Below are 24,519 nucleotides of genomic sequence, written 5' to 3'. Positions count from 1 at the left end.
GGGAAAGGTGTTCTTTCGCTTTGAAGGAAAGGCAAATTCCTATAAGAGGAACTCTTGAATACTTCAGCAGGTTCAGAATTTGGCATGGTGATTCAGTAATCCAGCCTTCTTCCATCTGTACCTCCACTGTCCTCCTAGGACCTTGCACCCTCCTGCCGGTCCGATGCAGCAGCTGGAGCACCAGGCCTGAGGACGCCACGGGGTCTTCGTGAGGTTTGTAGCAGAGAGGCCAGGAGGAGCCTCGCTTCGCTTCTGAGCACAGTACATTCACTGTCACTTGGTAACCCAGCATACAGCTCAGGATGCCATCTACATAAAGACCCAGAGAGGAAAGAGACCAGAGCTTTGATGAACAACCGCCCAGCTCTAACTCGAGTAATACAACAGGACAAGATACCATGCCTGTATCTTGTACTTTGGGTAGCTACTATAAGACAACAATAACGCAGTGTATTAATTATTGTAACTCTCACTAACTTGCTTTTTAAAACTTGTTTTGAAACTCTGCTTTATTGTGATTTTTGTCTTTTTAAAATTAAAAAAGTGTAAAACCAATGTACAATATTAAAAGAATGAAGCAAACCTGTTTCTTAAGTGAGCCTTCCAAGACGAGCCCCTGGGTGAAAAAGGAAGGAGGGCCCTGTCAGAGGACAGGCTCTTGGGAAGCGGGCCAGGCCATGGGGCTGAATGTTTGGGGTGATGACTAGGAACATGCCTGGGACTGATGTCTGAGGACACAGGACTGAGCAGTGGGAGCAGCTCATCTGTGAGCAGGCCCATTTGGATCTCAGCTCCCAAGAGGGGGTTGTAGAGGTAGGAAGGGTGGTGTGCAGTTGTCCCAGCTCTGGCCAATGTGGCAAGACATCAATAGCCTGGCAAGGGACTGCCTAGGAGCCAGTGCACCAGTGTCAGATGCAAGCAGTCAGTTGCTGGATACACCTGCCTCCAGAAGGGATTAGGTTGAGGCGAGGTGGCTCAGGGTAGCTCAGGAAGCCCCTGAAGGGGCCACGGCTGCTGACGCTGCTGACAGCCTCCCAGCGATGGCAATGAGTCCTTCCTTCTGGAGAGTTGTGCAGTGCCTCAGTGCTTATACCCAGCCAGATGACACAGATCACCTGCGATTCACTAGAGACACAAAACAACGTACTTCCTCAGGCTACATTCCCACATAATTACACAGAAACAGCCTGCACAAAACCCGGACATTTTATATTATAAACAGGTGCCAGGGTGGTGGGCTTCTTCGAAGGAGAGTAAGCAGGTACGAAGTTGAAGAAAACTTGAACAGTGTCTGTAATATTTTAAAACAAAAACTGAATTGCTATTTCACTCATAGGTAGAAGTCTCATAAAATCGTGTTTGAGGTGTGCCTGTCTTACGGGTGTGTGTTATCACAGTGTGGGTCTCAGTAATACCCGGCCAGGGGCAGACTGTTTCAGAAGCATCACACACAAACAGATTTAATTGGCATAAGCACTGATCGGCCTTCCCGCTTTCTTCTTCCTCCCATGACGCTTTGGCTGTTTCGCTGCTCGCTGACCTCTCCATCCGAGGGTGATGGGCTGGGGCAGTGAGTGCGGGGAGGAGAGGAAGGAAGCTGGAACTAGTGATTTCCTTTACTTGCTGGCGACTCTGGGAAAGAGGTTGAGTGGAGGGGACGTTGGAAATCAGTTACTTGGATTACCTGACCCTGTCCCCGGAGCGTGCTCCACCCTCCCTTCAGCATGGACTCCTGAGAAAGGGCAGTAATCACATTTACAGCGATGGGGCCTGAAGCAAATCATCTCCAGGAGCCCTGGGGCTCCCATAGTGCTTTCTTCTCTTCCCAGTGGCGTTTTCTGTCAGGGTCTTGGGATGAAGCAGACCTCTCCTGCTGCGTTCTCACCTGCCGTCTTGCTGAACTCCTTCTGGGTGAAATAGTTCATGTGACTTTGAAAAGGAAAATGTAATAATTGTTTAGTATGTGCTTGGAGCACATGGTGTTTACATGCACCTTAGGGAGCAGGTACATGTACTTAGCACATCTTGGTTCTTTTCCTTCCCCTTCCCTTTCCCACCTACCACCCTCCTTCCATCTCTAGACCCCTCCTCATCTTTATTACTGTTGTTATTTTTTAGTCCATGTTCGTGACATATAACGATTAGTTAAATTCACTGTGAATAGATAGTACACACACAGGATGCTTCTGAAACCCTTTCACATCTCCTTCTCCTTCCTCTCCACTTCAGTCTCTTGATTCTCTTCCCACTCACAGAAGATCTATCTCTCTGTTTCCCTCATCAGCCTTTCATTTTGTTCTTTCTTTGCATTTTGAATGACTCCAATGAAAGAACCCATATGGTATTTAAGCTTGTGTGTCTGATTTAATTCACCTCACATTGTGTTTTCAAGGTATATTCATTTTCTACAAATCCCTTTTAATAGCCGAGTAGTATTCCATTATGTACAGATGCCACATTTTCTTTATTTATTTGTCTGTTGATGAACATTCAGGCTGCTTCCAAGATTTAGTTATTGTGAACTGTGCTGCTCTAAACACAGGTGTGCCTGGACCATTGTGATGTGACGCCTTTAGCTCTGAAAAGGGAGTTTTATCTTTATTTTGTTCCCACAGAGGAATAGTTTATTCATGACATCCAGATAGTGAAAAGACATAATACAACCGGTAACAGACAATATTAAATAAATATTTGTTGAGTTTAGTGGGATTAAATATTTTTTATATTACCACTGTTAGAACTCTACCCTTAAGATCCTCTGTATTATAACTGCTGAAACTCTAAGTTTTAACCAAGTGATTCTATCAAATCCAAGGGTGACCAGTTTCTCTTGGAAGAAAAAAGCTGTGGTAGATATAAGCTTGGAATGAAATTCAATTATTATTCGGATGACCACTTAGTGATCTTGAAGCAAATTCTACAGATTCTGCCTCAACTCAGTTAGCTGTTAAATGAACGCACAAGGAAAATCCTACACTTACTGTTTATATTTCCATTCACAATTTCACCCCAACACTAATGCTGATGAACTAAATCACAGAAGGATTTTATTGTTTCAAGTGGAACTGGCTGTCGACTCAGCCACACACTGACGGATGATAGGGAAACTCAGGGCCTCTCTGGGACTCTACGTGCTTGTGTGTAACATGAGGCCACTTGCAGCTCATTTATCACCAGGTTGTTTTGAAGGTCAAAGTGATAAAGCATAGCAAGCCCTTAATAAAAGGGAGTTATCCTCAAATCTCAGCTATCCCTCTAACAAGACCCGCTCTGTTTTTCTCCTTTTCTAAAGAAAAACACACACTGTAAAATAAGCATTCTTCAAAGACAACTTGAAGACATCTGGGAATTCCAAAGACTGAAAATTCCATGAGTTCATAGCACTTTTCGCTAATTCCACTGATCTAAAGTAAGAAAGGAGAGAGTCAACTCCGTGCCAAACTCATTTCTGATGATTTCTTCCATCCTACCCTTTCTGCTGCTCTGGGGGTGGCTGTGCCTGTGGAAAACATTGATGCTGTCAGGAAGAGAGTCGCCTCTGAAGACTGGAATGCCAGAGTTGGGCTGCTTTTCCTTGGAGCAGAAGGATTTGGCCGGTAAGAGTTTCCAGGTCTGAAAGGAGACAGAGCGGGGATGCAGAAACTGATCCAGATAATGAACACAGGCACTCAGAGAAGCGGCACCAACGAGACGAAAATCAGGCAAGAACGTGTTCATAAAACTGCATGAAGGAAGCAGCCCCAAACCTTGTCTACAAGCTCGAGAGGCTGATTGCATCCTAGAAAGCTGTAAGTTATGCAGTTGAAGCACTTTCTTGTACAATGAGACTCCCCCCGCCACATACACAGCAAAAGCTGGGAAGACTGAGAAGTGGCCCCACCGGGAAGGACAAAGAGAGCTGGAAGGTTTGGTGCAGCCCAGGCGGACTAGACTGAGATGATTATGAAATCGGGTTGGTTTTATGTAGGTGAGAATTTCATTCTCCAAGGTGCTAAGGAATAAGATGAAAACAGGTGTCCAGTGCAGTCTCTTGTTGGAAGCGGCCGTTGGACAATGTGACCTGGGAAAGGGCTTCCTGTCCTCACTCCTGCTCCTCGGAGGGAAAGACTTTGGTCTGTTTTGTTCACTGTCTATCCTAGCACCCCGAGGAGCACCCTGCCCTGAATAAACCTTTGGCAAGACCTGGATTACATGTTTTCTAAGCTCACCCTGGCTTTAAAAAAACTTTATGGTTGTGTCAGAACCAATCATTGCATTATTTCTATCACACCCATCTCCCATCTTCGTTCAAGGCTTGTGTCGTGGCTTGTGTCTCGATGTCCCTCAAAGCTTCATGCAGTCATAGGAGGGGCTTTCTCAGAGGTGGCTGGATCCAGAGTGCGTGACACTGGGATTGATGCGGGTGTAGACTCAAGGACACTGAGGTTAAAGGTGTGAGTGCTGCCTACCTGAAGTAGTCTGAGTAAAACGAAAGGGGCAGAAAGACACTGTTAAGGTCCCTTGTTGTTGTTGCTACCTTGTGGGTGGCATGAACTACTCTCTGTGATGCTCCTCTGCCAAGCCGCCCTGCCTAAGAGCCGGCCACTTCAAACTGAAAGCTCTGCAAACTGTGCACTAAGTAAACGCTTCCACCTTTAACTTGAGATGTTGGGTATTTTGTCTCAGCAATGAGAAAAAATAACTAAGACAGAATTTGGTACTGCTAGTGGGGTCACTGCTATGACTATACCTGACCATGTGGTTTAGGAGCCGTGGGAGCTGGCTTGTGGAAAAGGAAACAGGAAAGGTTTGGTGGTGCTGGCAGAAAAAGCAGAGCTGGAACTCCTGAGGACATACTTGATGGGAGATTCTGGTCAGAGCTCAGACAACCAGAAGGCTGATAGAAATACTCCTGATAAAGACCAGGCTCAGGAGGCTTCTGCTAGGAAGGACCGCATTGGCTGTTGGACTCCAGAACATGTGTGTTATGCTTTGGCAGAAAGTTTGTCTGCATTTTGCTCATGTCCAGAGACTTTGCCTGAGACTGAGATTAAGGGTGGTGGAATAATTAATCTGGCAGAAGATATTTAAAGACAGTCTAATATTGGGGCAGTGGCATGGTTATTGTTGGGGGCTTTTAGCCAGATTTATGTTGAGAATCAAGAGCAAGAGCCCAGCAGGATGATTTAAAATGTCGTGAGTTTGGAGAGAAAGGAAGCTCCAGTAAAACTGTGGGCTGCAAAGATAGAGCCTGAGATATATCCAAGTTCCTGTCAGTCAGAGTGGAAAAACACCACTGAATCCATGCTTTACAGTACTCAGTACAGACTGCAGAGCATTCATGTCGTGGTAATGATGCAAAATTGCCTTGAGAATAAACACTACCTGTAAGTGCCTAACAAATATTAAAATGAATCAAAAAGAGTAAACAAATCCACGTGAAATCTGAATACTCGCCAGAACAAAGCATGATACTCTTTAAAGAATCAATAAAATCCAGACTTACAAAGTTGTAACACTCACAATGCCCAAAATCTAATAAAAAATTACTAGACACAAAAAAATTAAGAAAAAACAGCTCTTTTTCTACAACCATCAGATAAATTAGCCAATAAGAATAAACATAGAAGTGACAGAGATGATGGAATTAGCTAACAAAGACTTTTAAACAGCCATCATAAGTAGTTCAAGTATTTACAAGAAAATATGAACATAATGAGAGAAATGGAAATGTAAAAAAATTTAGAAAAGTTCTAAAACAAAAAACAATATTTGAAATAAAAAATCTACTAGATGGCTGTAACAGCAATTTGATGTTACAGAAGAAGTCAGTGAGGTTAAACAGAAGGAGCAAAGTTTGGTATTTCTAATGATTGATACTATAATAACCAATCAAATGTTTATATTGAATAGTATCATGCTCAACTCCTATATCTTAGCACACTCAAAACAAACTAGAAATAGATCACAAAATCAATGTAAAACCTATACTTTATTATTATTATTATTATTTTCTGGTACCAGGAATTAAACTCACGACCTTGCGCTTGTCAGGCAGGTGCTGTGCCACTGAGCTAAATCCCCAGCCCCAAAACCTATACTTTAAAGACCTTGAGTGAGTAAAGATTTCTTAGAACTCAAAAAGCATTAACCATAGAAACCCAAATTAGTAAAAGGGATTTCTTCAAAAGCAAAAATTCCTGTTACTAAAAATACCACTAAAAATAAAATTTCAAGTCAATGATTAAAATAATATGTCTGCAATATACATCATCAAATTGTATCCAGAATATAAAAAGAACCCTTACAATACAATAATAAAAGCACAACACAATTTTCTAAATAAATGAAACACTCAAACATATAGTTCACAAAAGAAGAAATGTGAGTGGCCAGTAGACACTAAAAGATACTTATATTGTAGTTACCATAAAAATGCAATTTCAGACCGCAAGAAGTTGCTACTATATAATCATTAAAATGGCTAAAATAAGAAAAAAATGGCATTACCAATCTTTGGAGAGATGCAGAACAACTGAAAATGTCACACATTGATGGTGGGATATAAAATGGTAAGAACACCTTAGAACACAAAATTTCTTAGTTTCTTATAGAGCCAGAGATGTCTTTACCATATAGACAATTCTGCTTCCAAGTATGAACCCAGTGAAAATAGCAACATATGTCTATACAAACTACTTTTCTACTTCTATATGATCATTCATTTACATGTACAATATTAATTTCAAAATCATTTCACTGAGTAAAAGCAGCCCAACACAGAAGAGTACGTATTACATAATTCCATTTACCTGAAGATCTAAAGTAGGTAATCTAATTTATAATGGCAAAAATTTAAGTGAGCTGGGATTGGGGTGGGACCGTTGCCTGGGCAATGACAGAAGAGAGTACATGATGCATAGGAAATTATCTGTACCTTGATTTGAGTGATACGTGCTTTGCTTCCATCAAAACTCACCGAGCTGTACACTTAACTAGGCATATTCCTCTTGTCATATTCATATTTCTACATTACTGAGGAAAGGTTATTATATGTTTGCAGGTGCACATTTTTTGTGTCATTGTACTTTAAACTTTTTCTTTTGTTTGAGGTTTTGTGATTCTAGCACTCTCCTTTCCTACTCCTGGTCTGCTTCAGCCCTGCAACCCCATTCTTAATGACACACACAGACCAAAATAACAACGGATAGCTGTTGCCATGACTACCAACATCTGCAGTGGTACAGAAGGAAATCTTTATAGACTTTTCCCAAGAAATGGCACAATCGTGAAAGTTTCACAGCACACCAGTTGAGATCCAAGGATCCACAATCTTCTAGTGCATATTAGCACTATAACCTGTGAGGTAGTTGCTCCAAATAGATCATCTTTTTTAAAAAAGCCTCTATTATTCTTCTTCTGAACCAAGATGAAGGATGTTTCTCCCTGTGTAGGCTCATGAATGCAAATGTCTTAGTGAAGGGAGGCAGGAAGATACCTGAAGTAACACTTAATTCTAGCCGCAGTTTTGATCATCTGAAAGCCTCTTTGGACCAAAGATAAGGAAAACTGCATATTTTGTTGACAAAAAAAAGAAATAAGATTTTTGGTTTTAGCTCATGATCCTGAACCTGGAAGCTCATTAATAATATCCAGGAATAATCTTCGTCCTACAGTCTCTGTAAAGTAATGGGGGCACAAGGAGTGTCAACAGTATTAAACAGCCTAAAAACCAAAAGCACATTGTAAGTTAGCAGCAAGGAATATGAGAATCTTAACAGACGTAATTTATAGCAATACTGGGAATGAAGTTAGTAACCTTTAGCAACAGGACTTTGAATCAATACTGCCTGAGATTTCGCAGCTGCAGAAACTTAAGCGGAGATTGACCAGGAAATCAGGTGTAAGAGGTATGGGCAGAATATTTAAACCAGATGAAAATTTAAGATTCATTATAGAGTGTTCAAAAAGGTAGAAGAATTGGAGCAATGATTTCCTCAGTCTCTCGGAAAAACCTGACTGAATACTTAAGAAAAATGTCGCAAATTTAAAGAACCATACCCTGACAAATTCATAGAAGTGCATTTTGGGTGTTTACACTGCCTTTGAAAGAGTAGAATGACAAAATACGCTCTGAAAACTCAGTGCACGTGCCTGCACAGTGCACCACCTACTTCTCTGCTTAGATGTCAGGATGCTGTGTGTTCTGTTTATCAGGGAACCTGGATGGAACCACAGTACCATCAATGCACACAGTTAATCGACAGACTAGATATGTGATTAGGCCTCAGGAAAGAGACACATTAGGGCTCAGACTCAACACAATGGGTCCTTAACACCCTCGGGAATTTATAGCTGTTAAATAAACAAAGGGACCATATTGCTCAGTGAATTCAATAGGACTTAATGGGAATTTCGGAGTAAATTTATTTTTAAGAGGTATAGGAAGCTTAATCATTAAAAAGCGTTTTTCATTCCAAAGCAAATCCCCCACCACATCTTTTCATTTAATACCGATCAGTTTGCCTAAAGGATTGGGAAGTGAAAGGATGAACTCCAAGTAAAGTGATCCTTCTTATCTGTAAATTTCGCTTTAAAAACTTCTTTTACGGCCTCCTACAAATCTGTACCAGCCCTGCTGTCACGAATTAGGAGTCTGTCTTCTGGCTTCAGGAATTCTGGGGTGTTTAGAATGTTTATGCTTTGTGTAGTAAAATGCAATGAAAACAAGCAAAGGAGTCACCAGAAGTAAGAGATAACATCAAAGTGGCAACATGACTGGGTAATCTGGGGAAACTTAGGTACTTAGTTCAGCAGAATAAGATATGTTTATGTACTCAATATTCTATAGTGCTGTTCAAAATATTTATTTAAAAGCCGATAGCACATAAATCTTGATTTTGTATAACAGTCTGCTGTTTATCTGCTTGCTTACCTCTACACATATCAACTTGAGGTCAAACAGTAAATCTTACAGATTTTAAAAACTAGTGACTATTTCAGACTCAAGGTCCCCGCGCAATGGAACCTGTCTACAGAAATAATTTAGTAACAGCACCAAGGAGCCTTTCTCACTTTTCATTTTTATACTCAGAACCACAAACATAATTTTGCTTTAAAACTAAACAAAAATTAAGAATGACTTTTACGAGAGAGGATAGCACTGTCAACAGTGGCCCTTCTGACACGGGCAGCTCTGATAGAAGTGCAGTCTGACTGCGAGCTCTGCTGTGCCCACCTGCCCTTGCCTAGGGTCTCTCCAAGGGGAGAGGTCTACATGTGCCCAAGCCCATTGTCTTCTGCGTGCAGATCACTAAGTCCCTCATGAGTGACTCGCGGGGTTATCTGAACAACCGTGTCCACTAGCTGTCATCATTTCCATTCTGCAGCTGAAGAAAGTGAAGCGGGAAGAACGGTTAACGTGTCCAAGGTCACAAAACTTAGGAGATGCAGCGAGGGCTTGAGCTGTCCAGGAAACGGCATCCGCCAATGCAAAAGGAGTGGGAGTGGGTCCCAAAAACCTCACCCTGTGGCTGTCCTTCAGCTAAAATACCAGTCATGTGGAAGGCAAAAACCTCATCAACTGATACTTCTCAGTATCCAGTTGTAGACCTGAACACATCTTTCATGTGGTCAGTCTACAAACTCACATGACAGAAGAAACAAGGGGTCTAGAGCAGCAGAGGGTACCTTTCGAAAGAAGGAAATTTTAGAATCACCTTCTGCTGGTACCTTGTACTACTGAGCAGTGCTCTCCACCAGAAAGCAATTTTTAAATTTACTGACTGGTGAGCTGGCCACGAAGACGGGCGAGAGCTGGTCTATTGTCACATAGAAGGGGGCCGGTGGGTGATGGCCCAGGGGTGCTGAGCCTGGCTCTGCATGTGACTTAGCATGTGAGGCTGGGAATTAGGTTTTTTCATGTTTTTGGAACTTGAGATTCAAAATGTGATGGAGGTCACACAGTTGTTTGAGGTAAAGTTAGGGCTCAAATCCCTGGTCCATCTGATTGCAAAGCTCTATTTCCCTTTTACTCCACCTCAAATCCCATCACAGAAGTTCCAAATACAAATAAGGGCAAGATACGATTGTGCAAGATGGGTTTCAATAGTCAGTTTATTAAGACAGACATTTTAGCCTCAGAAAAGAAAATTATCTGTTAGTGTTTCTCACCTTACTTCAGCCTCTCTTCTTTCAGCTTACCCAGAAGATGGTTCCTTTAAAATTTCAAAGTCTGCAAGCAAACTAAATCTAGTGATAACAGATTAGCTAAGTTTTCCAAACAAACAAGGTGTAGGAGAGGTGGGAAAAGAACTTGGCCTTGCTCTTGAGATCGGAACTGCTCAAAAGCATGTGTAAAAAGCCCCCAGAGGGAAACACAATTTTTCACCAGTTCAGCTCAAGTTCTGTTGCCTAATCGTTTTCTTATCACCAAATACTACGTATTTACACAGGTGCTCCTCTGACTTAATTGTCTGGAAGCGGCCGCTGGGAGCAAAGCGCTGCGACTCAGCTTTGGAGAAGAAGTGCAGCTGCGGGCTGACAGGTAAATAATTACCACTAATCAAATCTAAATGAATTTAGGTTCTTCAAAGTCAGATGGGGAGAAGGGACAGGGGTTATTAATGAACTGCTAGACTACCCGGAGAAATAGAGCGGGCAGTCAGTCTAGTTAGATGAAAGCAACAAAGCGAACAGTTACGTCAGTGAGACCTCAGCTGCCACTTGCACTACGGCACGAGGACCTGGCGCTGGGCTCCCAGTCCCGTGTGGGCAGAGTCAGCCAGGGCATCTTAGCAGCCTCTCTGGGTCCCTGAAACTGTGCTGGATTGGGATCTTTCCAGTTCTCATAGGGAATAGCTCCAGGGCTTTATTATTCAGATTTGTCAACTTAAAGAAAAAAAATACAACAAAAACTTTCTCTTGCCTCTCTGTCAGTAAAAATTGTTTAAAGTAAAAATCAAGTGTGAACATTTACCCCTTGTGAGCAAACCATCTGCTCTGAGCACTTATTAAATGAGCTGACTTAGCTAGGAGGCCACCCAGCCCTTAGGGGCCGGTGGATCTCAGCAGCAATTCCTGTGCGATGAACGGACCTTCCCCAAGGCTTGAGCCCTGCAGAAAGAACTCAAGATCCTGGAGGACGTTTGTTTAAAAGTGACCGGCTATAAAAAGCCTTTCAGTCTTTTACGTGAGTCATTTTTTCAGCTTCCTGCTAATGAGCAAAACAGGTCTGATAATTTTCAATAATACATTCAGGAAATGTGTGGGGCTGGACCGCAGCTTCCAAGCACTCTACACAGAAACCTAGCGCATGTGGCGCGGAGCACCCTCCCGCAAATCCCTGCTGGGGTCCGGGGCAGCCGGGAGAGTTCTGTCAGCCACAACAGGCCCTGTTTTGACTGGTTTTCATCAATCTGACTTGGGTAGTTTCTTTTCTATTCTTTTCTTTCTTTTTTCTTTTTTTTTTTTTCCCCCTGCTGCCTCCTCTAAAAGCATTTGGCTCTGAAGCAGAATTCTTTCACTGTAATCCAAAGCACTTTCTTATTGTCCTCCATAAAATGTGAGTTGGAGGATTTACCTTCTGGTTTGGCTCTTGCCTGGATGTGAGCACATCGAGGGAAAATACTAAATGACCATTTGAGTTTGTTTTCTTTATTCTTTCACTCGCCTGAAATTAAGGGGCGTAACTCAGTGCCCAGCAGGGCACCCACTGAGGCCTTGAATGTGGGATCTAGGAGCAGCGGAGTGAGCGCCCCGGTGTCACTACCCAGAGGAAAATGCCAGCACTGAAGGAAATGTCTCTGGCTCTGACTCCCTGAGATCTTCCAAGACGCAGTCCCACGTGCTGACTCAGGGGAAACTAGGGCAACATGCTGAAAACATTTGCAGGTCTGGAAAATAACTGGTTTAATAATTCAAGATGCTTTTAAGTAAAAAAATAAATAAATAAATAAACCTCCCTTTTCCAAAGTAAGGTTGTATGGTAAGAGATTTTTAAACAAAAGAAGCAGAGCTTACAGTGGGACACAAATCCAGCTTTATGAAACTCTTAAACAACTGACAAATAACCTTACCACCCCACAGCACAGTGGACGAATGCAAATGTATTTTTCGTGACTTTGAAATATTTGATGAAAAGTGAAATATTTATTCAGCATTCCATGGGCTCTTTCATCTGTGTGCCATACATCTCCCTGTTTTCAAGGGAATCTTCCAAGTGTTTCTGAGCTACACTTCATGGTCTCTCAACCTTGGCAGGATTGATTCTTTGTGTGTGTGTGAGGGAGGTTGTCCTGTGGATTAGTGTTATAGGATGTTCTATGCAGTACCTGCCTGGGGCACTTTCCAAGTTGGGGAAAGCCAAAATATCTCAACACACAGCACTAAATGCAAAATCACCACCAGCTAAGAATGTTCTCTTCACTCGATTCCATGTACACCTTAAGAGATAGGTACCACTATCCCATTTCCTCTTCTTTGATATACAGTGCAAATGTGGCTTAGAGTGAATTGAGTTACCTATTTGCTTGACTTCATAGCCTAATAAGTGGTCCAAGCTGCACTTCACCTGAGGTTACAAAGACTGTACCAGCTTGTCTTAACACTGTAATCTCCCTGACTTCCGCTTAGAAAATACTGTAGGTGCTCACTCTATTGACTAAAGTACAGAAATAAACATTTTCTTTGAAGAGTCAAAAAAATGGCTCTATTCAAATTTCCTCTCTGTTTGAAGAAGTTTCTTAGAAGATGGAAAAGGGCCGAATAGTTGCCATACCTGAGTGTGGGTCACTGAGTCTCACGGAATCGCTTCCATTTTCTCCTCTGAATTTTCCCTAGTCATTTCAGTTACTTGAGCGGACAGCTAGGTCTAACGAGCTTCCTGGGTCCACCCTGAGGCAGACTGTCACAGCGCTGGTTACCAGGGATGCAATCCCACTGACGACAGAAAGGGGATGAAATGGGGAGTTAGAACCATGAGAACGCCTACAGTTTTCTGCTTATGGGCTGTGGCCATTTTTGGAATTCAATTAGATTCCTTTGGCTTCTGAACCACAACTATGTGGCAAGGTAGTTGTAAGCAGCTGATGCATACAAAACCCACGACAGAGAACTTGGCTATGTAACAGGAACTCACTGTAGGGCAGCCTTCATTATGTAGCAGTAAGGACACTGCAGGATGACCCTGAAGTTCATGTACCAAAAGGCTCAAGAAGGCAGCGGTCTGCCTGAGACCAATGGCAGTGTCCACAAACGGTAGGTCAGGTGGGTCAGGAGAAGCAGAGTCAATCTGGAGCTCTAGCTCTGAGCTGGAGAAGCTGGTCTGGACTCAGAGGTAAGGCTCCAGGTCAGGCTTGTTGGTGAGCTTGTATAAGGATCCCCCTTACCTGGGTGTATGTATCCCAAGACGTCATGGGATGTCAGAGAGTGCAGAGCCCCATGTTTTTCCTCTTTATTCTTGCTGCAGATTTTAGCAATCTGGGGACACATGTATTTTGGCATACAAGTAAAGGGCTTTCACCTTTTCACTAAAGGAAGTGCACCTTGGGTTCTGTCTGGAATATCTGATTTTCAGCACCACCACCACTGCACTATGGGGCCATTATTAAGTAAAGTAAGGGTTACTTGAACACTATCACTGTGAAAATCTGATAACAAAATAGCTACTACATGACAAAAGGGTGGGTAGTGTGTACAGTGCGGATATACTAGACCCACACAGGCAGCAGGAGAATTCGTCACACTTCTCAGAATGACATGCAATTCACACTTCACCAATTCCTTCTTCGTGCAGTTTCCCATTTCGTAATTGGGACTACAGTTCATATCACAGATGGAAAGCTAAACTGTGGCCAGGGAGGAGCTACCCGTCAACACCACCCATCAACACCAAGCAAGGTCCCTGTCATTATAGCGTGAACTATGGCTGGGGACAAATGCATGAAGCACTTGCAACAATTTCAATTTGCAAAGGGTCAGACAGGAGCTCCTGCAGGAGGAGCACCTGCAAATGTGTGCTACACTTGGGAGGGATGATAAACCCTCACGTCTGAAATCTTTGCTAGGAAAGTGAATGTAGAGATCACAGGTGCTAACCCTGGGATGCAGGATGGCTTACAGGGTGAGCCAAAAATAGTCGGGAATACCTGGAGAGTGGAGATGGAGGAGAGGGGAGGAGTGGCCATCCTAGGCAAGGGCTGTAACCTGATGGAACCCCACCCCAAAGACACATAAGAATCAAAAGGGGGCTTTCAGTAAGTAATTGAAATGTTACCATTTGAGATTACAGGAGGATGGTACTGCTGGGGCGATTCAGTCATCAGACCCTTCTACAGCATAGGCTTATATAAAACAAATCATACCCTGGCTCCAGGGCAGGAAGAGGAAATGTCACCACAGTATGGCCACATGACTTTTGACTTGGAGTCTGGAAGAGACTGGAAGAGCCTACACTCTGGTTCTGCCTGAGTTCCAGCAGGCACCTGGTGGTGCACCTTCATGTCCCAGTTTCCCCACCCGTTAAATGATGAGCACTGACTTCATCATCTCCCAAGCCTCTTTCAGTTCCTTCCTTCTCAGGATTCTGATCTTTTGCGCATGATCATTTTAAGGCTAAAAGTCTGCAGAAAGGAACTACCTGAGGATTTTGTTAAAACTGTAGAATGACCATCTAAAATGCAGGTGCTATGGGTGAGAGGTACCCTAAGTGGATCTCATGTGGGTGGACCTCAGACAAAATTTTGAGAAACTGTTATAGGAGGGCTAAGTCCTTTAATTTAAATAGAAGAGCTCTTTGGGAACTGCCACCTTTCAGGAACTGATCTGTGTATGGCTAACCAAATGGATTCCCAAAGAGCCAGTTAATCCTTGAGTACGTAGAGACCAGATCAGAACAGCTCATCCCAAGGCACTGAACAGACAGGAAGTCAGCCCTGGTAGCCTTAGTGTTACATGCGGATACTTGGCATTAATCAGCTCTCTTTGAATTCTCTCAGCCAGTTGCACAAAAGGCATGTGGGCAGCATCACTAGGCTCCACCGTCAGGGGGAATAAACCTGGGGAAAAGGCATCTCAGGTGTTTGTGGAGAGGGGTAGGCCTCTCCCATGATGGACTCTGGTTATCTTTTGCTAACTTCCCACTGGTGTTTCAATGGTGTATCCAACAGGCTTGCCCTGTGCTTTTCTGTCTCTTCCAGAACATCTTGTCATTTTAACTGAAACAACTGTCTTATTGATATGTTACCATACTATGGGATTGAAAATATGCCACTCCTTGAGAATGTGCTCAAGGGGAGCAATTTCCTACCTCGTCCTTTGCCTTCCAGAGAGGCCAAGAAGTAGGCAAGATCAAAATAAAAAGCATCAGAGATTTTCTCTCTGGAAATTGTTGCAGGAAATAAGCCATCAACTTTTGAGAGAGGCAGTTCCTTTAAACCAGAGTGGTTCTTGGCATATAAAGCCAGAAATAATGTCAAACTCCAACAAGTCTGATGCCATACTCTGAAAGAAAGAAAGACGTGGCACATAGGAGAACTGGATTTCAAAGACTAAGTGTGGATTTATGATTACCCAAGGGAATAGATGCTCTGATATTAAGAACTGTTTCTCACTGTCACCAACAAACTGTTCTTGGCATGTCAGGAGAGGACACAGTATCTTGTGTAAATTTGGTACACAAAGCTTTTAAGCAACATCTGCCTTGATTTTCAGATTGAGCACACTGTGTATCCTTTTGCAGCAAAGGTTAGTTTCTAGCAGGAACTTACCTCTATCTAATACAGATTATGTTGCCAGGGCAACTCCTGTGGAGAAGAAGCAAGCCTGCATTTTAGGTAACAAAGTAGCCTAACTGGGGCAAAATGGACTTCCTGGCAGACAGATCTGGGTTTGACTGGTTGCTCCACCACTGTGGAGCTGTGTGTCTTCGGGGAGTTACAAAACACCTCAGAGCCTGTGCTTCTTCATTCAGAATGGGAGTGATCAGCAGGACCCTGAAGATAAACCGGAGTGTAAAGGACAACGTGTGCAATGCACCAGGACACAGCACAGTCAAGAAACAGCTCGGGGGCAGGGGGAGTACTTTCCTGGAGGCACCGCCCCTACACCTCCATCCTGTTAAAAAAGTGGGTTTCTGAATCTGCGAAGCTGTGTGCTGTTCTCCAGACACCTCTCAACTCCGCCAAAACCAGGTGGCCCCTTCGAGCAGTCTCCCCTGAACCCTGTCCCCACAGCTCAGCAGCAGGCATTATTTTAATGCAGGGATTTTCAAGGTTTTTACTGCCAATAATTCCAAGAAAGCATGTCCAGAGACTCTCCAACGTCAAGTAGGTGACGCTTATGAAATGCATGATTTTCCCGCTCTTTGTTACCTGAGGCATGAATAATTTTCCCACAGAAGCTTTGAGCCGGTATCACTCGTTCATCAGTAAATCCCTAGGACATTACGCATGGGTTGTGCTGGAGACACGGCGCTCACGAAACTGCCTTGCTGCTCAGTGCGGTGGGACATGGGGTGGAGGGGAGTGTGAGCACCCCTGTGGGGGGAGGGAGTGCAGAGCGTTGGGGAGCACGTGGAGGAAGGTGGGCGTGGCCTTTGGAAGAGAGGCAGACAGGAGGGAGTCGCAGGGAGAGAGCTTCGAGTGGAGGCAGCACCGTGCCCTGGGTCCCAAAGGGAGGGACGCGGAGAAGTTCACGCAGGAGGATGTTTGGCAGGGCTGGAGCTTGACCTTCCCAGCAAATGCAACCCTGCAACACCTGTGCTGGCCAGTATTTGATTTTAATAAGCTTACTGCAATATCTTCTGGGGAACTGCCCTCACAGAACCCTGAGGAGCTAGAGAATTGCAAAGGGTAAGTGAATCCGAGCTACAGTCTACGCAGCATGGACAGGGAACATGTTATCTTGCAGCCTCAACCTCCACATCCATGAACGGTGAAGTACTGCCTATCTTGCTGAGTGCTGGGGCCATTAAATACATGGAGGACGCTGTGTTAAAGTTCCTAATGGATGCCCCGACACATGATAGATGCTCAATAAATCACATCCGTTAGTTCCCACTCACAGCTGGAATCTGTAAACCAACTGGCAATACTGTTACGGTGCCTATGATCAAAACCCAGACTGATCACATTTAGGGTTTCTATTCTGAAAAATCAAAAACCCTCATTCATAATAATCACACAGGGGCTGGGTATTTAGCTCAGCAGCAAAGCGCCTGCCTGGCAAGCGCAAGGTCGTGAGTTCGGTTCCCGGTACCGGAGAAAAACAAAAAATAAAAAAATAAAAATAAAAAAAAAATCACACAATATTATACATACAATAATACAACACGTAATAATCATACAATACTCTTTGGTGATGCTAGTCAAGATACTGTAGGAAGCTTTCGTGTTAGGTTTATATCTAACCCTTACAGTCATCCTACGTGGTTACTTGTATATCATGAAACACTGTCTCCTTTTCTACAAAAGCAAGGAAGAAAGTCCTTGAACTCAAATATACTTCCACTTTTTGGGTTCAACAAAGTTAATCAGGTTTGTTTCCTGCAGAATTTGTTAGGGTCTTTATCTGAATCTGACAATACGCGTGATCAAAATGCATTGGCCTTTCCAAATGTGCTTGCCCAGTGGACCTTTTCTTCTTGGTACATGAAAGCATGTTTCTATCATACACTGTGAAAAGCTGAAGGAGAATTATCAGCTCCATTTTAAACTGGAGAAAACCAGGGCTCAGAAAAGTTAAGTAACTTCCCTGAGGACAGGCAACCAGGAAACTGGAGGGTCTGTGATGTGGAATTAGAGCTTTCTAAGTCCAAAACCACACTTGTGACCACGTGACAGTTGTTCTCAGTGCAGCCCCAGTTCTTAGAAAACACAGGCTGCTGGGTAAGAACGGCCTCTTGTGCAGAAACCGAAGAAAATGTTACGGCATCCAGAGAGGATCTAAGCCTGAAAGGACCGCAGTCGTCCTGCTATCTGAAATGGCAAAACGAGACCCTCTCTGTGCTGTGTTCCCTGTGAACAGTGGAATCCACCATCAAGACTTTCTGAGCCAAGGGGGTCCCAGCACTCGGCTCTGTGCACCCCGGCTTCTCCTGTGCCCCAAGCTGCCTCCCCCAAGTCCTCAGGCTCAGGCCCGGCCTCCGAGGCCCCGTTCTCCTCCAGCCTGCTCAGTCTTCAGTGGTGCTTACCGGCAGCAAACACCTGGCTGCCCCTCAGCACAAGCGACCCCAGCCAACCACCGCACTTGCAACTAAAGCAAGTAACTTGTTTAGCTCCCGCTAATAATCCCCCCACAAAAGGCAGAGAATATGAAAAAGAATTACCCTGTCCAGTTCACATTACGGGAGCAGCTGAGACTTTCACTTGCTCTGCCAGTCCACATGTCTGAAGGTCAAACAGCACCTGCATATTTCTTTGAAATGAGTTCATTGAGCCTGATGATTTAGCGTCAGGCTCGCTGAGAGACTCGCTGGGTCCCCCTCAGTACAGCAAGACCTGCTCTTAGAAACCCTGGGCCCTTCCAGCCCGGGCTCACCCCGTGGCAATGAGTATTTGATTCTGTTTGAAGATTAAGGCATGGACGAAACTGAGGAGAGCGAAAGAAGAAGGATTCCTTCCAACCACTGTGAAGACGAGCCTCCGCCCCTGGTGTGCACGGTGGTGAAGAAATCAGAGCCAGCAAGAGGGGAAAACGAGGCAGAGAGCGGGCAGCGGAAATGCTCTCGAGCACCGAGCCTGCACAGTTGGTGCTTGGGGGGCAGACTGCCCAGCTGGCCTTTCTAGTTTCCTTTCCTTTCAGTTGGTTTTCATGGAAACCCTGTTTGTAGGAAAACACAGAATGAACCACGGAGACAAGTGTGATTCAGATTGGAAGACAAACACCAGCTTCTCTGTCTGGTTTGCATCGCACACCTCCACACACACCAAGTGGTCAGCTCGGTGTGGCTTTTCCCTGAGACCCAAAGGCTCGCCTGAGGAGGAAAGCCTCTTCCTGCGTGAGATGTGCCTCCTGGCTTCACAAACCCCGTGGACTTCCCATGTTTCTGTTCACTGGCCTTGTGCTGAACTGTTGGTACTTTTTCTCCATTTGATGGTCAGTTCTGCAGGGATCAAGGCGCATTTCAACCATAACCATACCCCAGAACCTAACGTGGTGCCTCCGGGCTTTCCCTCATGGCTCACTGAATAAATGCACAATTGGTGTTAGAAATCAGTGATAGTGCTGATAAGAACTTTCTGGGGTAAATATACTGGGTGGTAATGACTGAGGAAAAATGCAGAAATTGCAAAAAGATGGACTTCGCTCTTACAATTTAGCAGTGTACATTCTTGTCTGGAATGACATTCGATGCAGCCCCATCCGACTATTGTAACTGTGGGCAACTATGGAAAGCAGAGCAAGGACAGGACGATGTGCTCACAATAGTGACAGTGACATTCGGGGCTCGGATTTATGAAGGTATTGTGTGCCTGGCCTGGTGGAAGACTTTTGTCCATGTAGCACCTCCTATAACCATCCCAACAAGTCTTCTAGGCAGATGTCCCATTTATAAAATGGACAGACTGAGAGCTAACCATGAGGACTCCAGTGTGTCTGTGCTTTCAAAACATATGCAGATGCTATAGGGAAAGTTCACTTACCTATGCACGCATTCAACAGACATCTGAGCACGTGCTCTATCCTAGCGTTCAATACTGCAGTCAGTAACAAGCAAAAGTAGACACAGTCCCTGCTATGGCTTGTCTCCTAAAGGTGTGTGCGCTTGGTCCAAGATGTAACAGTACCTACCGCAGGTTAAGAGACCTTCAAGTGGTGAGTCCCAGCTGGAGGTGACCAGGTCCTGGGGACACCACCCTCTTGCAAGGAATAGCATCCTTCTGAGGAACCTGGGTTGATTCTCTCAGGGCGGGGTGGGTCCTGTGGGAGAGAGTTAGGTCTCTTGGACTGGGTTAGTTATAGTCAGAGATAGTGGTTACAAAGCAGTCAGCTCTCTCACACCTATCTCTTACACACACGCTCTCCGCACATGCCTCCCCCTCCCCCTTGACACAGCATGACGCCTTCATCAGAAGCTGAGCAGGTGGGGGTGCCATGCCCTTGGAACTCCAGAACTGTGAGCTAAAGAAATCTATTTTCTTAGCAAACTACCATATTTGGGTTTATTATAGCAATGGAAAACTGACTAATACAATCCGAATTCTTTCCAAGGTTCTAGTCTAATTGAGGAGACAGGTGTTCACACCATACGAGCTAGAAGAATACAGCTGTTTTTCAAGGTCTTCTAAGGAACAGTAGACGGCATTAGGAGGGATTCGTCTTATGCAGCTCTTGAACTAAGACCTGAAGGAAAAGTAGACATTAACTAGGGAAGGAAAAGAGGGAGAAGCAGTCATGGAAAAGGGGAGAGCTGTGCAAAGGCCCTGTGGTTGGAGGAAACATTTACTATATGAGAGAATGAAAGGAAGAGATAGCATGCTGCAAAGGAGAGAACAAGAGGCCACACATAGCCTGTGAGGTAGGGAGATTCTACAGCAGTCGTTTTCAAACTTGCCTGTACACATCAGAACCACCTGAAGAGATTGTTAAGACACAATCTGCCCTGCCCCATTCCCAGAGCGTTGTTTTGTACCTCTCAGATGGGACCCAAGATTTTGTATTTCTGATTCTACCACTAATGTATACTGATACAGTCCAAGACTATGATTTGAAAACCATTATTCCATGCCTGGTGGGCCGTGGGAAGAATTTCTGACTCCTAAGAACAATAAAAAAAACCTGAAGGATTCTAAGCATGTGGGTAGCGTGACCCATTCAAGAACAAGGATCACTATCGCTGCAGGAGGGAGAGCAGACAGGAGGGGAGGCCTCCGGGGAAGCAGGTAGACCATTCGGAAGGTAAGTGACAGAGTTCAGGAGAGAGAGGACACTGACGTGCACGAGGATGACGGCAGTGCAGGTGGGAGAGGGACTCAAGCAGATGTCCATGTGAATCCACAGAGTGCGGCTGTGAATGGAGGGGGAAGGAATCAGCCAGCTCCGCGGCTCCCACCTGAGCGACTGGACAGGTAGTTCACCGAGAAACGGACCTGGCCAGGGGCACAAGAGCATGAGCTCAGCTGCGGCCCTGCTGTGAATTATCCCGCAAGCATGCAGAAGATGGTAAATAGACCTTTGACATGTGGGTCTGGAGTTAAGAGGCAAGATCAAGACTGGAGATAGAGCTGTGAGTCATCGGAGCGTGCGTGGGAAGTGAAGCCATTGGGGTGTAAGAGATCACCAGGCAGATAACCGAAGGAGGAGGAGGGGGTCCAGGCCCATGGAGGCCCTCAGAGGAGAACCTTGGAGCACCAGAACCGCTGTCAGGGAGAACGGTGCCTGGAAGACAGAGCAAGGAGGATGCAGCAGGAGCCACAAGTGCGGTCAGAAGTCGGCCGGGAGGAAGGTCAGGCCGTGTCTGTCGGGTAGGCATGTGCGCTGTAGTATTATCTCAGCCTCCTCCCACCCCAGTTCTACCCAGGTACACTGTTTCCCTCCTCGTTCTCTGCCAGATGAATGGGGAGTTTGCTCTTCTCGTTTTGACCTCCCATTTTGACTCATGGCTCCATCACATTGTTATTAAATATCCTATCTACAGAGTCCATGGAAATGTATAATCAGGAAAAGAAAAACTTGCATACATATTTCAATGACAAATTTACTGAACCATCAGGAGATTAATACAGGTTACCTTTGGCCTCTGCAACTATAAGAGGTGCTCAAACTGGTGGCCATGAGCTTCCAGACATGAGTTCAGTGCACTGCTGAAGTGTGTGTTCATTTTTTTGTGGACTTTGTATTTTCCGTTGGTTGTATCAACCCATAGAATAGCTCTAAAAATGTATCTGTTCTTAACAAGGAAAAGTCTGTCTCTTATTTTCCATTAAAGAGCTCAAGAATACAAGGCACTTGATCTTACTCTTATTTCTCCCATTAGCCAACTATCTTTGAAGGATGGAAGATCATTGGAATGTTTGCTGACTAGGCCAGGGCAAGGTAAAGGCAATGTCAAGTTAAAAATCTTCTAAATCCTCAACTTGTATGAGAGTCTGTCAGACTGTCCATGCAGGAAAAAGAAAAACTGTTTTCTAAGCCGAGTCTCTGTGTTTTCAACAGCAAACTTAGAGCTTGAGATCACAGCACGTTAGACTAGAGCCCCAGCTCTGGATTTGCAACTTTCCAGCTGTGTGACCTTGGGCATTAATGTGTTCAACCCCTCCCAGACTTATGTTTACTTATGACTGACACAACAATAATGAATCCTTAAAATATGATTGTAAAGATTACACGTTCAGCACAGTGACTAATTTGTGTTAAGCATGTAGCACATTCTAGCAGTCACTGCAGTAACGGCTAAGCAACCATAAAAGGGAAGGACTGGGGCTGGGGGTGTAGCTCAACGGTGATGGTGATGTGCACACAAGACCCTGGCTTTGAGCTTCAACACGGGGGAGGGGCAGAGAGAAACAGCTGCACAAGAAAATACTGTTTTCCAAGTCATCCTTAAATGCTGAATATTATTTGGGGTTTTCTGAACTATCCCCTTTCAATTCCATAAATCTTTATCCATTCATCTGATGATAAAAAGAGTGGCTTTTACGTACAGTGGAATACTGCTGTGCCGTAAAGAAGCATAAACTTGGGACATTTTTAAGTAAATGGGTGCACCTTGAGACCATTCTTTTCAGTGACAGATACACTGAAGCTAGAGAGATAGAGGAGTCTGCCCAAGATCACAAGACTTAAAACATGTGTTTTATTATGTCACTCCCCTTTTAAAACTAACTTGGTGTGGTTCCAAAATAAAAACCCAAATTTTGGTTTTTAAAAATACAATATCCTTACCTACCCTGACCACTGACGCTTCAAAGGTGATAAGGATCCCTACCGATCAGTGTGAAACTACCTTTCTCCCCTAGCACCTTCTTAAAAAACTTTTATTTACGTTTGGCTGTTCCTCAAAATAGCACAGATAGCTAGTCAGCTTTCATTCTCCAAATTCAGCCTTCGCCACCACTCTTCAAGCAGGGGACTCCATCTAACCGGCCCTCCGGAGCTTTCTGCAAATTACTCACTCCAAATCTTGCAGCTCAGCAAAACCTTTGTCAGCCTGACCCAAGAACAACAACTATTTTTGGTCATGAAAGGATGGTTTCTCTCACTGCCATGCAGGCCTCTGAGAATAGCCACGAGGGAGCGGCAGGCCTGTTATTAATGGTGAGGTCATCGGGCACGCATGGCCTGGCCACCGGAGGAAAAATGATATCCCTTCCTGTGATGAGGGTTTCAAGCCACTAACTTGTTGCTGTGCCACACACATTGTGTTCTCAAGGACAGGGCCGTGTCCTAAGGAACCTTTTTGTCTTGCATAAATCACTGGGGTTCTCGCTGGGCCATAACCTTGGGCAGCTAAACAATGGCTTCTGCTGTGTTTGGCAGTTTGCTTTTTAAATGTAAGACCTAATCGCTTGTGCTGTGGAGAGGCGGATCCTGTGAAATTCTAAGGGCCAGTAAAATCGCCAAGGCCCTACTTTCCGTTCAGCGTAGCTTGCCGTGTCATTAAACCCTGGTTCCCCTCAGTTGTAGGCAGAGTAAATGTTTGGGGGCTATTGTTCCGACCCCTGTGCTAGGAGGCCTTGTACCCTACTGCTGTTAAAAACCTTGTAAGGACTCTTGCAGGTGAGCATGATTACTGTCATTTTACTAATTAAGTAACTTGCTCAAAACCTTGACAATTTTTGAAGTTAGGTGGTAGGTATATGGGGGTTCTTTTTCCCCAAATTTACTTGTATTTAAATTATTTCATAATGCAATGTAGCCACGGCTGTTGCTCATACAGCAAATTCCTGGATGGCATCAAGCTGGTGAGCAGAACCTCTGGTCTCAAACCCAAATCAACCACTCTTAAACACAACCACACTGCGAAATATGTTGCCCTAGTGTCAAACCCAAATCCATCACTTTTAAACACAACCACACTATCAAATATGTTGCAAATGTTGCCCTGGTGACAACTGTAGCCAGCATCTCCCTGATGCCAAAACAACTTTCCAGAAACCCCAGCCAAAACCAAGACAGGTCCCCCCATCTGACTACTCAACAGTAGGTCCCCACCTTAATGCCTCTTGGACTGGAGTTGCTGAGTATCACATTAGAACGAGTATCTTCTAGGTGAAAGCAGCTGAGTGTTTTTTCATACCTCATCATCAATAACATTTGTTTATTTATTTGTTTTGCACAGGCTTTGTGGTTCAAAGAGCTCCTTCTTTCTGTTTCTGTTTCTGTTTCTCTCTTTCTCTCTCTCTCTCTCTCTCTTTCTTTCTCCCTTTATTTTTTGGTACTGGGAATCAAACTCAGGACCTCATGCTTGCCAGACAGTGCTGTGTTACTGAGCTATACCCAAGGCCCTTCCCTTTCCTTCCTTCCTTCCTTCCTGCCTGCCGGCCTGCCTTCTTCTTTTCTTTCTTTTTCTTTCTTTCTTTCTTTCTTTCTTTCTTTCTT

General features: G+C 44.4%; 1 long non-coding RNA gene across 1 annotated transcript; it reads right to left on the bottom strand.

Moving 5' to 3' along the window:
* Window positions 1-122: 122 nt before the first annotated feature.
* On the bottom strand, window positions 123-18,743 carry LOC106147082. The gene is made up of 3 exons (XR_001231812.1): window positions 18,305-18,743; window positions 12,758-12,918; window positions 123-309 (listed from the first exon to the last, which is right to left on the bottom strand). It is a non-coding gene; the product is annotated as an uncharacterized LOC106147082 (long non-coding RNA).
* Between the last annotated feature and the right edge of the window lie 5,776 nt (window positions 18,744-24,519).

The sequence above is a fragment of the Chinchilla lanigera genome, unplaced genomic scaffold (assembly GCF_000276665.1).
Source record: "Chinchilla lanigera isolate Chin_1 unplaced genomic scaffold, ChiLan1.0 scaffold00116, whole genome shotgun sequence".
Taxonomy (NCBI): Eukaryota; Metazoa; Chordata; class Mammalia; order Rodentia; family Chinchillidae; genus Chinchilla; species Chinchilla lanigera.
Note: the sequence above shows the minus strand (reverse complement) of the source record. Positions and strands in the feature narration are given on the sequence as shown.